General features: G+C 37.4%; 1 protein-coding gene across 4 annotated transcripts in view; it reads right to left on the reverse strand.

Moving 5' to 3' along the window:
* The window catches only part of zbtb20 (zinc finger and BTB domain containing 20), a 27,941-nt gene that overhangs the window by 11,820 nt on the left and 1,935 nt on the right, over window positions 1–14,186 (reverse strand). For 2 of the 4 annotated variants that reach the window (XM_014020635.1, XM_014020634.1), the window contains exon 2: window positions 3,499–3,611. The exons of the other annotated variants lie outside the window; for them this stretch is intronic. The gene's annotated coding sequence lies outside the window, so the exon portion shown is untranslated. The remainder of the gene's footprint in view (window positions 1–3,498; window positions 3,612–14,186) is intronic. 4 annotated transcript variants of the gene reach the window in all.

Below are 14,186 nucleotides of genomic sequence, written 5' to 3' on the forward strand. Positions count from 1 at the left end.
TCCCATCCCCTCCTGTACCCTGCCTCGGACTAAAGGGGCTGATGATCCTTCAAAATTAATTAGATCCTTGTAGGAAGCAGCCATTTTCTTTCACTCGCTAATACAAGAGAGAGCGAGAGGAAAAGACAAAAAAAAAATTATGAAATCTAACTTAATTCCACATGTTTATCCCCCTGTCGTCCCGCCATATTGATTCCTTCTGCCGTGTCTCTCTACCTGTTTTCTTGTTTAATCAACTCTCCCTGTCTTTCACTCCACTCCTCTATTTATCTGTCTGTGCCCCCCTCCCTCTCTTACTATAAACCTTCCCCAACAACCCCCACTCACCCCCTACGCCTCTTCTCTCCCTCTCTCTCTCTCTCTCTCTAGCTGCATCTCCCAGCTCTGTGTCTGCCTCTGTGGAGTTTACTGTCAATAAAATCCCCAGAGGTCAGTTTGTCTGCTGGAAATCAGACACAATGCTTCAGACCGCCCCAATGCAATGCATGCTCGGCTGCTGCCACCACAACAAAGGCTGAGGAGGGGCGGAGGATGAGGGAGAAGGGGAGGGGAGACAAAAAAGGGAAGAAGAAAAAAAAGGGAAAAGGAAATTAAGACAGGACGAAGATTGCAACTCCACCAGCCAGACTCCAGGTTAATCAGCTGCCTGCGTTAAGGTGACGAGCTGCTGAAATACGCTGCATCGAATTGGACATTAGTTAATCAAGAGGGTGGGGTGAAGGGTGTGGGGTGTGTGTGGGGCTGAGGGGTTAAAACGGCGAGGATGGGGGATGGGGTTGAGAACGAGACACATGAGGCGCGATAATAAAAAAGGAGCAGTATCAGCCCATGTGAATAATGTACATGTTGAATATGCAAATACACAACCACGAGCATACATCCCAGGCCCCTGGTCCATTTAAAACCTGGAGACAAAGGGAGGGGCCACGGGGCTTTACGGATTGCCCAGGTCCATGCTCGTGCATGCGGCGTCTTGACGAACCCCGACGCAGATTTTTTTGCGCTCATCGAGAGCGCTTTGTGTTGTATCTTATTAGGAAGAAGTTGGTTTGAAAGCTCCCCTGCCTCACAGTCGCTGCTCCAGTTGTAATAATTGATTTCAATTTATTCAGCCCATACAAATTTGCATGCAAACAACCAGAAATCAGGCTTTACTCTAGTGTGATCTAATGCAGTTCAGCTCATAGTCTAAATACGAAGCAAGGCCATTTGGAAATGTTCAGCAATCATCAAGCAATGAAGTGCAGATTGGATGAGAGATAACTGAGGGTGTGTTTTGATAAAGTACACTATGTTCATTTTAATCCTCGAGCACCACCGTTACAGACACAAGTCATTGTTGTCAACTTTTCTAAAATACACATGCACACAAAATCTAATTTAATATCAGCTGAGGGTGTTGTATCCTGGTGTCCTTCCACACAATAAAAAATAAATAAAATAAAATAAAAAATTCATCTCCGGCCAACAAAGTTGTGATTGTTGATTAAATTGGAGTAATTCAGAGCGCCGTGCCTCTTACGACCTTTGAGTGTTTTTTTTTATGCCATGAAGCACTTATCACTTAAGTAATGCATCTAACTTGTGTACACCGCAGGGAAAGATGCACAAAAAAAAAAACATCCTAGTAAGAAGATTTAATTGATTTGCCTTTACAGCAGACACTGGAAACTATATCAACAAGCACATGTAAGCTTCTGACGAGTGGAGCTAACATGTTCACACAACTTTTTTTTTTCATTCGGAGCGCCGCTCTTGGCCGAAACCTTAGAGTGCGTAATTTAAATGTACATATAAAGCAACTACAACAAGTTCAAAGTGAACAGAATAAAAATATTCTGACTCTAATCATGAAGCATGTTCATGAACTTTGAACTGGATCTTCTCCACTCAAGCTACCCCGCCACCCCGCTCTTGTTCTAAGAAGCAATTACACCATCAGAAATGTCGTGACCACTGCTCAGTTGAAATACATTGTGTCTGAGCGTTACTGTGCATCAGCAAAAATGTGTTAACTTCTTAAATGAACCTAAATTTAATCTGACTGTTCGCGATTAGTTCCCCTGCCAATAAAACGTCTCAAACAGGAGAAAAAAATAAAGCAGATTAATTTGTGAAGGCATTCGGTCCAACAGAAAGGCACTCATTGTGACAGGATGTGCGGCTTTCAAATAAATTCCTCATGCACACAAATAATAAACACGGCAGTACCATTAGGCAATATGAAGACTGGCTGAAGAATTTTATTTTTTGACAGGACAGCTTGTTTCACCCTCGTCATTTTCTGGCATGAACACGTGCGACATAGAAGACTCATTGTGCTTATACAGATGGGATGATAATCAACTCCTAGTATTCTTTTTTAAAAGTCAAGAGCCCACAAAAACACTAAATTTTGCTTCTATAAGTAAATTTACACCCTGTGTTTAATGAAGGCTCCAATAATAGCAGAAAGAGAGAAAAAAAAAACAAGCAGCCACAGATGGCACACAGCCATTAAATAAAAAAAAAACTGTCGCTTTGGTGACGGAACAGAAGCTTTTGGGGAAAAAAAATCTCAAACTTGGCAAATGGTTTTGCTTTTGTTAATGAGCGTTTGACCAAAAAGAAACATCTGACCACTCATGCGAACGAGTCCAAAACACCTCTAACCCCTCCGAAGCAGATAATGCTAAATTCAAGAGTTATCATTTAGGCACAAGAGTCTGCAGCAACTGCCTCTCTACAGCTACTACACACGTCGAGGACGTTTTGGCTCTTCAACACGAGACCTCGCAGGTCATTGAGAGATCTTCATGAACCTGCACAGAAGCCCGTGTAGGACGTTTCCAACCATTACGAGTTATTGCAGTAATGAGTGCTTAATTTAGTTTGGCAGCAACGAAAGTGAAAAAAAAATATAATAATAATAATATGGATAAATTAAAAGCCTAGAATTTCTTGAAGGGATAACCTGGTCACATTTCATGCCAGAGATTTTAATGGGGAAGGGATGCTTTGGTCCAGCTTTGTAAATGCCATTGTGCCTGATCTTAATGATATGTTGAGAATAACTCTCGGCTACTACCATACCAAAATTAGCTCAATATCTGTACAAATGGCTGAGTCATAGCTGTTTTTGTGTTGGCTAATGTCAATTAGCTGGGGYGGCCATCTAGATTTGGGTTGACTCAAACAGTCGTACATGTACTTCCTGAAATCTAGTAAACTTTGCCAGTTTTTTTAGAGATGATGCCAACAGACAATGATGACTTTAGTAGTTAATGGCAAAGTTTTCTAAATAGATCTTGTGTGATTAGTTTGTGCTTTAAGTTAGGGGTGGGCGATACTAGATTGTGACATATCATAAGATTGTCTAGAACAGAGGACACATTATATCTGTTGTAGGGTCTGAATATTTCCACTACTTTGTTGGATTAAAATAGAAGTTACTGTAAAATGCAAAACAAGACAAAATTTAATCATTTGTGGATTTTTCTTAATCTGAGTGTTTCTCACATTTTGACGTTCGAAACGAACAAGACTTTTTTGGCCGCTGCAGGCTCCTGTAGTCTCCTGTCTCTGTGATGTGACGAGTTGAGGGGAGCAGCTTACTGTGAGTCCTCGGCAGCCTGCAGGCATCCAGAAAATATGACATKTAACACTAAACATGTTTAACAGCAGAAGAATGTCTAAATCGAATTTATAAACAACCGCTGAGTGAGCGTTGTCGGCACATAGTTGACTGCAAACACAAGAAAGTGTGGGATGACCCAAATAACCAGTCATATCAAAAGAATGTGGAGAGCTAACATTAGCTTATCAATTAATCTAAACCATCCACGTGACATCGGCACATTGGCAGAAACGTGATATGAGTTTTATTACGGACTTTGTAGATGTACAGTATGTGYGGAATAAGATATGCTGATACATAAAAATAATAAAATTATATCTGGTAGAGGGAATACTTTACACAGTATAGTTTCAATCAGTCTGGAAGTTTTCTAAAAACTTCTGGTGAAGAAAATAAAATCATTGTAAACAAAACACCTTATCATCTTCAAATATAATAAAATTGTTTTGCACTATATTGTTTGTAYTAATTATGAAATATATTGTGATTTTTCACTTATATGTCAAGTAAACATTGACAAAATCTATTCAGAAACAGCTGGCCTAAATGCTCTTATGTAATTTATATGAGGGTGGGGGACATTTACAAAAGAAAAACCTTTGGTTCCAATTATCAGTAACTTAAAAATAATACAAAACACCAATAGATRAATTTAATGTACAACTGTGATAACAAATGTACTGTGAAAAACTGCCATGTGATAATTTTGCTATACTACCAGTATCTGAAGTATGTGGGTAGTGTTGGGTACAGCTAACCAAAAACTACCACTAATCCACTAAACAAGAATCTTAGCTACTCTAATGCTACTACTGCACAGTCACTACTGCAGTCAGTCACACATGGTCTTAATATTGGACTTACATAAATTCCAAACATCCCCATTAAGTTTCTTCAAACGATGCAGAAGCGGTGGTGCGAGTGATAAAAAWAACCACTCACAATACACGCGGCAAGCTAAGCTATAAAACACCAGTAAAMMYACCAACCTTTTGCTTTCCAAGTCTGTCGAAGACCTCGACCCTCCAGCCAACCTTTCAACTGAACTTTCCTGTGATTCCTGAAGTCGGAAGTGTTGAAATTTGCTCTAGGTATGTCTTTTTCTGTTACGGTATTAACACTGACTCTCCGTWGAATCCACTCAGATCATTTGAGCGAGTGGCAGATATGTGTAAATGATATGCATGACATCACAAGTGAAGGTCCCCATTGGTTCCCTAATGGTTTCCCAAGTTAGAAATAAAGCTAATCCGCTACATAAGAAGCTAGTTTTACTATTAGCYGAACTGTGCCCAYCACTGGTTTTGGGAATCACATCCAGCTACAACAGCACCAAATACTAGCTCTATATCTGCAAAGCTGTCCRAGTTATAATTATTCTTGTGTTTGCTAAGGTTSCTTGGCTGTGGCAGCCATCTTGAAYGGGGTCAAGTCCAAAAATAAATCAGTCATAGATGAACACTGAGCGATCATACTCTGAACATTTTATTCGAAATCATCCAGTGGTTCATGAGATACGTGTCTTAAAGCTACAGACAACCAAACACACACATGCACAGGCAAAAGCAAAAACATTATCGCTGGTTCGCCTTCTGCAGCGAGTGATAACAAACAACACAATAAGGAGAATCTCACTAAGTCCACTTTTCTGCACAAGACGGCTGCAGCTCCTTCATATCAAACAAAGGAGGCAAAGTGTCTCCTGACTTTCTGTCCTTGGAAGATTAACCAGCAGAGAAGACACTTTGTGCTGATTTATTACAAGACAGTGTGAAGATTTTTGGTAATGTGCTGTAAAGAMCAGCACATAGCCTGAACGTGGTAGAAGTTAGGTGCTTATTAGACACCAGAGACACGAAGACTGAATGTACTGCTGTGTGCGTTTATTTAGAGAACAAGAAAACAAAAATATATATACTGTATATGTGGTTGAAGACATTTTTATACTCATGTRTCATAAACAACACAATGGAGATTCTTTTTATACTCAAACAAAGCTACAGTTGTGGCAAACGGCAGYATGTCAAATAAGTAAACCTGTTTTTATATGTTGTGACTACAGACACCTACACATCAGGTCATTAGAGGTAACGTAATCACCTGACCTGTTGGCGAGTACAGAAGGAAATTTACTTGAATATAGCACCTAGCATAAACCTGATCATCAGCAGGCTCAGGTGTTTGGTGTTTCACAAGCAGGTGCCCAAAAGGGCACAAGCCGGTGGACACTYGTGCAGCTCCTGGCAAAGAGCTCAACAAAGTCACAGGAAATCAAGCACAACCCTGCTGTTTTAATCTTTTAAAAAGTTTGTGTTTTACAGTCCGGCTACGTGGCCTCCTTCGCAGAATCTAGAAAGCTCTATTTAAAACATTCATTAGGTYATGAAATGGTACGCCACAAAACAGTCCGTTTGCTGCGTCGCAGCAAGAAAAAGAAAAAAAGAGAGAAAGAGATTGCAGAATGAAGTTGCAAATAAGTTTTATGTTGCAACACATTTCTGCTCAACACATTTACGATAACAACCCAAATACCACCCGGCTAAGATAAAACTGTGATTCTATTCAAGTGAATTTACTATATAATCAACAAACAAGTGCAGATTTGCCTCAATATGTGAGGGAGACATCAAATCCAGGGGACTTAATAGAGACACTCTGTGCTTATTTTGAGCCATATGGATGTTAGCACTGTTTGGTGTATTTATAGTTTGGCAAGCTGTTGTGCAGTAAATACAGATTATATATGTCTCCTCAGCTCATTTGACATATGACCCATCTAAAAGTGTAATGCTGATGCACTGAAACACAATCGACCACAAGAGTGCCCTATACGCACTACCACCAAGTTGCTCCAGTGGCCTGCAGGCTGAACGGGTGACATTATAGAAGACAGAATCTAATGAATTAAGCAAAAGCTGGCATGTAGGCAGAGGTTTTCTGTTATTCTAACAAAGTGGGGCAATCTGACCACRTTGGGAAACTTTATCCATACAATGCCGTGTTGCAAGACAAACTTAAGCAGGATTTCACAAGAAATGCGAGAAAGGCCAAAAAAGATTTCACCCCTCTCCAGTGACACAGCCGTCCAACTGTAGTAAAGGCAAAGTGAAAGATATTATTCGGACAGCAGAGCCGAGAGAAATGTCTGTGCAGCACTTTGAATATGTAGATGAATCACGTCCCATAAAAATTAGGCTTTATAAGGACAATAAGGTCATTAATCTACAGTGTGTCAGCTCTTATTTGTGACATGTAATGTAACCTTATTGTAAAAAAAAGACAGAAATGAACACAATCACAGCACACCCTGTGAGAAAGCTAATAAAATCATAAGAATGTAGATTAAGTCTCTAAAATTAGAATAAAAAAATATTTATGAGCTACCAAGATGTATTCACTTCATGTGTGAACGTGTGATTCTTTCATCAACAAAGTAAAACCGAGAGACATATTTTCAGTAATACTGTATTTTCAAAACAGTTTTTTTTTTTTGCTAAATGCCTTCAGGGCTTTTGTTTTTGCTTTGCTGTATACCATTGTGTTTATGTTTTGTTTGCAGAGATGTTTGCCTTTAAACCTGTTAATACTGGCTTCTAGCACTGACAGCAGAGTAAACTATGTTGGGTTTGGAGCTGTCTTTACATATTATAAGACGTGTACACGCAAAAACTGAAAAATTAGAAGCTGTMAAAAAAATTTGAAAATTAAAATCCGATTTTTAAATTCAGACTTTTCAGTCTTTCAAATGACATTTCAGATTTTGTTTGATTCAAAACTCTTATAYATATGTCGATGTATTTTACTTATTTATGGTTGTGTGTTTAAAATAAAATATCTATATGTAACAAACACATTTCCTCTTCTCTTTGAAATCCTTTTTTTTGCATAATTACTCTATTTTTGTTTCAGGCTACATTTAGCTTTTAGCTAMAATTTTGCTAAATTTTGCCAATGATTTGCTAATTTTGGCTTTGCCTCTAATTTTGCTAATTCAAGCCTTTAAATATGCAAATTTTAACCTTTTGCAACAGTTTTGCTCATTTAAACATTTAGCCATGGTTTTGGTAATTGAAGCTTTTAGTAGTAGCTTTACTAATTTTAGCTTTTCGCTGAGTTTTGCCAATATTTCTTTATAACTAGTTTTTCTAATTTTACTTTTTGCTACAATTTTGCTAGTTTTAGCTATTAGCTATATTTTTGCTACATTTAGCTATTGTTTTATTAATTTTAGCTTTACCTATGGTTTTGTTAATATAAACTTTCAGCAATGCAAATTTTAGCCTTTYGCTATAAATTTGCTAATTTAAACTTTTAGCTATAATTTTGGTCATTTAAGCATTTAGCAGTACCTTTGTTAATTGTAGCATTTAGCTAGATTTTTCCCATATATGCTTTAAAATCAGTTTTACTAGTTTTACTTTTAGCTACTGTTTTACTAGTTTTAGCTTTTAGCCATGGTTTCGCTCATTTAAGCCTTTATCTAGAATTTTGATAATTGTAGATTTTAGCTTCTGTTTTGCTTGTTGTATTTTCAGCAATTAATTTTCCAGTTCAACAAATTTCAGAAAAATAATTTAGCACTCAGCGTTCACACAGCATTTTTGCAAATAAGTGACAGAAAGACAAAGTAGCCTACAAATTATTTTTGATTTTAATCAATGATTTTACTATAATCAAGTATTTTTACTGTAGTTCTTTAATTTTTCTGTATTTCACCATTTGCTTTATTGTTTTTATATCTAAAATGTTATAGTCCTGTAAAAATGTATTACTGAAGAACATCAAAGTTGCTTTACATTTCCAATACACTTGGTGACAGCTGTTGGTTTCTTGCACTGTGTCACCACCAACAATACAAGACATTTCTCACCATCACTGCACTTCCTATCATGGTCTGTTACTGTTTAGGCTGCCTTCTGATGTGTTCTGTGAACAGGAACAGTGACTACAGAGTCACCTCATAAAGCAGAGAGATAAAATAACCACCCACTTGTTCTGCGTATGGTAATCATTCTGCCCTTTAGTCTTCCTAATACCCATAAATTGTTGGTCAGTGAAGCCCTGTTGAAAGCAGCAACAATTTATTGCTCAGACGCCAGATTATAAGCTAAACCAATCACATTTTTTCTGTAAATATCGCTTAAAAAGTAATGTGCTTCAAGACTGTACTTTTACCATATTAAACTAGATACTCTGTTCGTACTAACAAGTACTGTTAGACTAAAAAAAGGCTTGGAAAATGTATGCTTTATTTTGTTTTTGTTTTTTGTAGTAGTGATATTCATTGCAGAGAATCTGGGTTAAACAAACCTCCAGTAACAGTGACTGATGACAAGCTCTGGTTAGCTACTGTATGTGAATGTGGTTTTTTTTTTTTTGTGTGTGTGTGCCTGTCCGAGTGACCTGCCTTCTTGTAAATGCATATTGGGATACGCTTGATTGGCCCTGAAAACGAGTGGGAATGGAAAAAGAAAATATGTGACTGAATGAATAAATGAATGATGAGGCAGTAGCCAGCAGCAAAGCCCACAAACAGTCAAAGGCTATAAAGGACATTTTGTCTAAGATGCATTCATTAACCTATTGATAAAAAAAGCATAAAAGAAAGCGAAGATTATTGTCAGTTTACATAGCTGCTGCCACACTTTTTTCAAAGCTCTGGAAATGAAAAACACTGCGCAACCAAAGCCACAACAGACAGCTAATGTACTGGTGATACAAGCACCTGAACGCACCATGAAGTTTTACACATAGGTTGCATGTGCTTTCAAAAAAAAAAAAAAAAATTAAAATACAGGTGATACGAGCAGCACTTTGGTGATTCCATTGTTTTTTTTTCTTCTTCCCATAATTACTTAGAAATGTCAAACCTATTGTACAACAAGCTCGGCTGCTTTGGCAAAACTGAACATTTGCTTTTGGCTTTTGTTGTTGTTTAGCAGGTTAGGCGTATGTTTCTTTTGTCACCTGGACCAACTGCCGTAACTCAAAATCACAAACGAGGATTTTTCACTTCATTACTACTGCTTCAAACACTAAGCTTTTAAGAAAGCTGTTACAGATTTGCAGATTTTTGTGGTTTTTATCATCTGCTACAGAAAAACAAAACAAACACAGACAGTAATGTTTTTTGTTTCTATTTATGTCTGTCTGTTAGTAAAATATCTTAGAAGCTACCAAAGAAATTTTAACAAAACTCGCAAAATGTTTTCACTAAAAGTAATTCTACAACTGTTTAACGTTTGGAGTCAACCCAATACAAGATGGCTGCTACAGCCAGCTGAGCTTAAAAAACACATGGATGGCTGTAACTCAATCAAATTTTAAGACATTGCACTAAAATTTAGTATGTTAGTAGCTGAGAGTYATTTACAACAAAAACTCCAAGTGCAACTCATTGTGCAAGACCTATGATTGATATTTCAGCATCAAGTGTTGGGAGCCAGCCCTGTTTGTCTGTTAGCAAAATATCTCATGAACCACTGGCTGAATTTCAATTAACCTCTTAAAACATAATTATTGGWTATACAACTACAAGTGATTAACATTTCAAGTCAACTCAAGTCAACATAGCCGCCACAAACAATTGATCTTAAAAAAAAATGCATGACTGTAACTCCATCTGCTTTTTAGGTATTGATCTAAGATTTGAGGTGGAAGTAGCTGAGAGCCATCCTCACAATATGTCACATACTGTACAAGATTAATGATGCGTTAATTTCAAAGTTTTATGAAAATGGCTTCAACTCTGTCACTTCTCAACATACGACGATCTTAGAGTAAAACTCCAGCATGAAAGGCATGTTAAGACTTTCATTTAAAAAAAGAGGCCTTGATAAAATGAGAAAAATACAAAAGCCTTGCTCAAAAAAATAAGTCAAAAACCAACAACTAGAATACTTTTTGCAGCACTACAGCTTACATTACAGCACGATCCCAAGTTTTTGGCTGCTCTGTGTGCACTTCAGTGTCAAACGGCTTTAAAAAGAGTTACTCTATAAATCAGGGAGGAAAACTAATTTGCAGCACTTTTTTGTCTTTATCTTAAAAACTTACAAAGTACTTTGATAATTCAACTTTCTTTGGTGTGTTTTTTTCCCCCCTTTCAACCAAGCAGTGATCTAAGCCTCACGTGTAGAAAACCATATGGGCAGCAGGGTGAACTGAGGACACACACACACACACACACACACACATGCCATGGCAAACATACAACTTCGCAATTAGAACCCGGAATACATTTTTCACATCTGTTAAATATCTTGGCCTGGATGTGTCTTTAAAGAGGGGAAACGCTGGTTTAAGTGTTGCTGTTTTTGCCATTGTGCAAAAATAAGACAATGAAAGATTTTCTTAAAGTTATGAAACATGAAAAAAAAAAAACACGTTGTGAAACATCCTCTGGTCAAGTTGTTACATGACCTAAATCTACTGAAACCAGCACAGTGGGTATAAAGAAATTACCCGATTAACGGATTAACTGTCAGTATTTCCTAAATAAGGAAAGAAAACAGACATTTTTCCAAACCAGAATGTGGATCTAACTTTTAAATATTAAACACGTAGAGAAAGACATAATATCTTAGAAATGTATTATAGTAGTACATAAAAAAAGGCTGTGAGACTAAACTAAAATGAAACAGGCCTACCTGGATATTCGTTTTGTAGATTTCTAATATATCCGAACAGTGCCGTGTCTACCTCCGAGCTATTTGATAATGATAGTAACTGAGTTTCATACGACTCCATAAGGTTTTATAAGTGAACAAAAGCTTCCTGACAACTGCCAGGCACTTTCGCAAATACTTATTCAGTCTGAATGTGTGCTTTCATTACGCATTCCTGTGATACTTGCAGGGCGGGAAGATTCCAAAACAAGTCTTTTAGCCACTGAAAATCTTAAAAGTTATCTAAGTTATTCTCACTGCACAGAGGATAGAGCTGCAAATATAAATTTGGATAAAAAGGTCATTTTTTTAAAAGAACAACCTTTTAAAGTATGTCTGCCAAATAATTAAAACAAAGAATTTAAGAAAAATCTCTCTCAAAGTCGAAAGACAACATTTCTGCTTAGCTAAAGCAGTCAAAGAAGTCTTTTCTGAACCACTATGACTGGAATGTATTAGTTTGATTAAATATAATAAACTTTTCACTTTTTTCAAAATGTCCGTTTTATTTAATTCTGCTTTGGCACACTTAAGAATGAAGTTCTCCCCTGCTTAGTGTCTTATTTTCTATCTTTACCAGAAACTCAATTTAGAGAAATGATCTATATCATTTGGCTACAGCTCTTGTGATTGTGTGAGATGTGATGTTCGCAAATAAAATAAAAAAACATTAAATGTGAAAAAAGGACTGTTATGTGTGAAAAAAGGTGTTTGCAGGTAGAATGATCCAAGTCAGAGCGATCACAGCCAGAAGGAGCTACAGTCTGCCAAAATTAATTCCAGTTTGCAAAATCTTTTTTTTTAATCCACCAAGGTTGAGCTGGCAACTAGATCACTCGTGTAAATTTGACTATTGTCAAAGCAGCTAAAGAAAAAAAAAAACATGATCATATTTAATTGCTTTTTTTTATGACGCTTCACAGGTAAGTTTTAGGTAGCCATGGAAACTCGATTGTAGTTGTGCTTCAGCGTGATGCGGCATGAGCCCTTGAATGAGTTTTGAGACGATTTTTTTATGTAAAAACAAATAAATGAATAAATTGAAGCAACTGCGACAAAAGCACAAAAAAAWTTTTTGAAACCTTATTATTTTTAATTTTGCTGCCAAAACACGAGGTTTTCCGAAATATTTAAGACAGATTTATCTCTCTTTCTTTTGTTTATTTATTTAATATTTTATTTTATTTTATTGGTAAATGAAGCTTAAAGAGTTAAACCTGCGTAGATCAGTCTTAAAACACCAGGTGAGGCACTTTCTGCGATCTTCTAAAACAGAAAACAAATCTTTAAACCTAAAGACTATTAAAGGCTTAAAGGCTACTCTGCAGGTAAGTAAGTAAATTTAAGACTTATCAACTTCTCGACATGCACCTTTAGTCTCAGCTGGCATGTCTTAAACAGGAGTTCTGCTCTAATGAAGAATTTTTGTTCCGGCAAGTTTTACCAGTTGTAAATAGAAAATTAAAAAAAAAAAAATAGGAGAAAAAGAAGCAACTCTAGCAGAGACAAAAAAAAGGGGGGGCAGTAGATTACGAGCCCTGTGACATTCTGGATGCAATCCACAAAAGTGGCTCGTTACATCAATGGATCTCCACCACATTCCCAAAATGGCTGCCAAACATGCTCAACAGTGCAAGACAAAAGTGCAAAATTCAACTGCAACTCCGTTTTTTTTTTTTTTATTTTGACGTGGCAAAATTAACGACCAGAAATTTTGAAAAATCCGTTTTGCCTCCAACTGCGAAACATTACCCTGCAGGGCTGCCAGCAGAGTTTGACTACATTTGATAATTTAATCAGAATATATTTTTTATAAGGGCGTGCTATTTGCATTATAAAAAAAAAATCCAAAAATTTGAAGAACGTGTTTGTATTTTTCAGACTTCTCACAGGAAACGAGTCAATCTATGGAAGCTGTTTCCTCTCACTGTGTTTCTACTCAACGCAAGGGCTGAAATGATCTAAAAAATAGGGAAAAAAAACATACATCATGGGCATGTACAAATTAAATTATTTAAGAACTAGGCTGCCAGTAAGGGCAGGTAACAGCCCGAGGAGGACTGGGTGGCGTGTGTAAACCAAGCAGCCAGAGATTTGGCTTTGCCGAGCCTTTCAGAGTGATGTCTCTATCCTGCCTGTTTGGGCAATACTGCCTCTTCAACGTGCACTTACAAATTCTTTGGAATCCTCATCTGCCATCTGGGTGCAAAAAAAAMMAAAMMSAAAAAAAAAATWWMAWAYAMRASRMKWKTGTSYCCCCCCCCCAAAAAAAACATGTATACTTTCACACTTTTTTTTCCTTTCTTATTTCCACTTGAGCAAACTCAAATAATCAGGTTGGAAGAGGGTGCGGGCMGGAGGGAGGGGTGTGAAAGCGTGACAAATGTCAGTCAAACACAATTCCAAACTAAAAAAAAAAAAAACGCCGTTAACGCTTCGCGACAGTTTGTTGGTCGATAACAAACAGTGGGATTGAGGGGGAAAGGAGAGTGACGAGCATGAGGGAGAGCCAAAAAAACACAGGATTGATCACCCACATCCCCACCCTGCTGCCTGCTGCTGGTGCTGATTGTCTTTTTTAGGCCTTCCTTCAGCAGGCACACTTCTACATTCATCACTTATAGGTGCACAGAAAAAAAAGGGTCTAAATACTTTTACAAAAGTGGAATAGAAAACATGTTGCAGCAGATTAGATCTAAAAGTCATCCTAATGAGACTTCCTCTGCACATGTGCAAATGATCTCTATGCTTGAACACAAAGCCAGGGCAGATCCTGAGCTCTGCACAGAAACTGCATTTCTGCTCCATCTTGTGCAGCAGCTCCTTCCACGCGTGTCCATTCAGAAAAACCAACTGATCAGAGAGAAGAGGAGCAGCCACCAATTACAAGCCTATAGGAGCCC

This window comes from Austrofundulus limnaeus, unplaced genomic scaffold, assembly GCF_001266775.1.
Source record: "Austrofundulus limnaeus strain Quisiro unplaced genomic scaffold, Austrofundulus_limnaeus-1.0 Scaffold261, whole genome shotgun sequence".
Lineage (NCBI taxonomy): Eukaryota > Metazoa > Chordata > Actinopteri > Cyprinodontiformes > Rivulidae > Austrofundulus > Austrofundulus limnaeus.